Here is a 4,727-nt window from a genome sequence, read left to right on the forward strand (position 1 = left end):
TCAAAAAAATAAACAAACATCATTAACATTAAAATATGAATGCATTTATCCTGTACAGTGAACGGCATAACAGAAAAAAATATAAATGACAGATTTGCCGTCTTTGGATCTTGTTAACCAGTAAATAGAAGATATAAGATATAAGATTCCTTAGTGGCTAATACCTTTTAAAGGGATTATCCAACCCCTATAATGACCCCCCCTCCCCAATGCCCAGGACTCTCATATAGATTATACTTACCCCCGGTCACTCCTGATGCCCGCTGCTGCATCTCGCCGTCGCACGGATCAAAACATTCAGGCGACAGGGTGGGAGCAGCCAATAAGCAGGCCACGATGTGGACGATCCTCCCTAGCATCGCGGGTGACAAACAGCATCTACAATCTCGGTGTGTCGGAGCCGATCGGGCCCCTGGAGAGCAGTGCTCCAAAGGTTTCCCTGCTCTGAAGCAGTGGTCACATTTGAGGGGTTAAATGTCATAATTAACGTTATCGCCGATCACGGACATCGCTATGGCGCTCACTCAGCTTCTTTAATTTGCGAAAATTGTCAAAAACCGGATTTGATTGCAAGGTTAGAACCCGCCATTACCATATCGGTCCACACACACACACAATGAATGACCACCGCTCTGGATTAAATGTGAAATTATTTAATTTTCTTTAGGAATTACCACAATTAAAAAGTATACAAAAAACTATTCACAGACGTCATCCGTAATTGAAAGATAATCTACATCCAGCTAGAAGTATAGTATACAAGACGTGTAAAAAATAGAAATACAAGGATAAAGGTGTTGATTATTCTTCTAATCGGGTATTTCTTAAAGGGGTTGTCCAGGATTTTTCAGGACAGGCCGTCAGAAGATGATTGGAGGGGGCCCTGATACTACGATGCTCAGCCGTTCTGGAACTATCCAGGTCTGTCCATTATCCGTGCCAGCTTGGTGCACTACATAGTGGACAGCGTGTAGTTCCCGTGCCGAAGGTACCCGCTCTGCCAGACCCTCTAAGCTGGCCATCATACATTTTAAAACAATTAAAGGGGTTTTCTGAGACTTTAATACTGATGACCTATCCTCAGGATAGGTCCTCAGTATCTGATCGGTGAGGGTCTGTCACCTGGGACCACCGCCGATCAGCTGTTCATCGGTCACATGACCTAGGTGCCGCTCGGCCCCCATAGATGTGAATAATGAAGAGCTGCGATACCAAGCGCAACCGCTATACAATGTACTGCGCTGTGCTTGGGGGGGCTGCGAGAAGGCCACGCAACACTCACAGGAGCGCCAGTGCCTTCTCAAACAGCTGATAGGCAGGGGTCCCGGGTGTCGGACCCCCACTGATCAGATACTGATGACTATTCAGAGGATAGGTCATCAGTTGTAATGTCTTGGAAAACCCCCTTTTAACATCTCTCTCTCTTGAACCCCTGCCTTTCCATTCACATGCATGCCCGTCTCGGTGTGCTGGCATACGGTGTGGGGAATAGGCCGCTGCCAGACACTTCCGCCCGTGGCTTATCTTCCCGATAACAAAAGCATCATGTTGAAATCCACGGCCTGATCCTTATCACCCTTCTTGTCCGCCATCGGGGAAGAGCTCAGCACACATTACATTCAGTGGCGTAGCTAGAAATGACTGGGCCCCACAGCAAATTTTTTAACGGGGGCCCCCTCCCCAGTAATTTTTTATTTTTTTGTAACCCCTTCCTTTCATGCCGCCCCCATTCCTGTGGCTACTAAAGATCGCCCTCTCAGACCAGGCCCTACACTGTCTATACTGTCACTGTATACAGTATAATGTCATTGTGTAATACTGTTGAGGGGGCCCTGACAAAGTCTTTTAGTCCTCCTCCTCCTCCTGGATGGGCCCCTTCTAGGTCAGGGCCCCAAAGCAGCCGCTTCCCCTGTAGCTACGCCCCTGATTACACTAATGTATACGGCCAGCTTTACAATCAGCGGGAAAGGATTGTGTAATAAACGGTCAGGCTCTAATTACAGGGTATTAGGAAAGAACATAATGACTAAATCTCAAGTTTAAAGGTTTAAGGCTACTTTCACACTTGCGGCAGAGTGATCTGGCAATCCGGACGCAAACGGACAGCATTTGTAGACGGATTCGTCTCTCCGTTTATCATAAGGACAAACTGATCAGTTTCAAAATTTTTTTTTACATTTTTACTGATCTGCGCATGCGCATTTTCTGGTATTGAGCCCCTATGACGGAACTCAAGAAAAACGCTGATGTGAAAGTAGCGTAAAAAAAAAATTCTAATGGTGTTGAATAGCACCCCGGGTCTTGTGCACCAAACACAATCTAAACCAAGACAATTGATTCGCCTTCTTATCAAAGGTCTCCTTTTAGGCTGCGTTCACACTTCAGCTATTTGGTCAGTTATTTCCATCAGTTATTGTGAGCCAATACCAGTGGTGAAGCCTCCACAGGAATTGATTTGCACCTGTTCTGTCTTTTTAACCCACACCTGGCTCACAAAATGGCTACGTTCACACAAATGGATTTTGTTTCCATGTCCGTTCAGTTTTTTTTCTTGCGGATTGGATAAGAACCTATTCATTTTAATGGGTCCGCAAAAAATGCGGACAGCACTCTGTGGGCTGTCCGCATCCGTAGCCCTGCAAAAAATATAGAGAATGTCCTATTCTTGTCCGTTTTGCGGACAATGATACGCATTGTTACAACGGATCCGCAAAAAAAAAAAAATGCTACACGTCACACGGATTCTTTGCAGATCCGCTTCTTGTGGACCGCAAAATACATACAGTTGTGTGAATGTAGCCTAAGACCTCATTCACACATAGGTGGATTTTCACGGACCGTGTAAACCCGGCCTGCCATCCTGCTGAGTGCACGAGGTCATTGGTTGCAATGACGCCGTGCGCTTCATGCCGCCACTGTACAGTAATACACTCGTATAATCTATACAGCGGCGGCACGAAGCCTACGATGTCATAGCAACCAATGACGCTGTGCAGCAGGACAGGTTGTCACGGACCGTAGTCCGGGAAAATCCACATATGTGTGAATGAGGCCTAACTGATCGAAATAACTGATCACGTAACTGAAGTGTGATCAGAGGCTGGAAAAATCCATCCTAAGGGTCTATTCACACGTCCATAGAATGGGTCCGGATCCGTTCCACAACGTTGCGGAACGGATCCGGACCCATTCATTTTCAATGGAGCAGGAAGAGATGCGGACAGCCGCATTTCCGGTACACGGCCCCGATCTTCCAGTCCGCGGTTCCCGAAAAAAATAGAACATGTCCTATTCTTGCCCGCAATAGCGGACAAGAATAGACATTTCTATAGGGGTGCCGGCCCGGTGTCATTGGGGGTCAATTACAAAGACAGTTTTTTTTACAGCACTCTTTTACTCCCCTTTTGCCCTGCCTTTGCTGGCGAAAAATGTGCCTCGTCGTAAATTACACACCTCTTCAGCAGTCTGTGCGCATGGCAAAACTAGACCAGCCCCTGACTGGAGTCGTTTTTTGCCAACAATTATAACTGGTAAATATTGGTAAATGTGTCGGGGCCGCAGTCCCGGCTGCAGCGAGACCTCGCCATACCCTTGACACTGCTATGTGCCGCACAGTGCAAAAATGCCCATGCGACAATATTTTTTCGCACGGGCGCACAAAAACTTGCAAAAAGAGATCGCTGACACACTGTAACGAGCTCTGCATCGGTAGCCATGAGCAGAACAGGCTCTCAGTCGCTGAATGTAAGGGTCCTTTCACTCAGGAACAAGACCAAATAATCGGTCTGACAGTATAAAAGGTGTCGGCAATTTTGAAAATGGTGAGAAATTGAAACATAATATATATTAGAGAGTTACATGTTGTAATATACATAAAATCCGAATAACCTCCCCTGACACGTGTTTTATTAATTCATTATATTCCCCCATGTTAATAACAATTTTGGAACCTCTTCTCTTTACAACTCTGCTTTGTCCTCTTCCTCCTAGAAATGTATGAATAAACTGACCAGTGGTTATTACCAAATGGGGGGGCAAGGGGTGTACCTGCACAGCCTGACACTGTCCAGTCGGTGGTGACGGTACCAGACGGTGTATGGGTTCATCCCCTTATCGAGAACAGTAATGTCTGGGTGTCAATTTATTCATTAAAATCTATGAGGAATAATAGAGGAACGGAATAACACAGAGTTATCAGAGAAGATGCTCCAGAAGTGTTTCATGGTGACTACAAGTAGTTACTAAAACAGACCTGTCGGCAGAGGGGACGACGTCCCTTACACCTTTGTCAGCGATCGGCCTTATGGCACTTATTAACCCTTCACTTTGGCCTCATTATCTCCTTGAAAAATAATACTTTACCTGTAACTACAGACTTAGTTACATTAATGTAACCCGTAGGTCTCTCTTACTGCAGTGGAACGTGTATATAGCTGCCATGATCTGTCAAAAGGAGTTGTATGATTAAAAAAGAAAAAAAAAGTCTGCTTCTTCCCTGAAACAGCGCCACTTTTATCCATAGGCTGTGTCTGGTATTGCGGCACAGCCACATTCTAGTGAAAGTGACTAAGCTGCAATTTCCAATACAGACCCACGGATAAGGAAAGCGCTGTTTAAGGGATGGAGGCATGGAGTTTTGCTATTAAAGGGCATCTGTCAGCAGATTTGTACCTATGAAACTGGCTGACCTGCTACATGTGCATCTGTGTTGGTCCCATGTTCATATG

This window comes from Bufo bufo, chromosome 7, assembly GCF_905171765.1.
Source record: "Bufo bufo chromosome 7, aBufBuf1.1, whole genome shotgun sequence".
Classification (NCBI taxonomy): Eukaryota; Metazoa; Chordata; class Amphibia; order Anura; family Bufonidae; genus Bufo; species Bufo bufo.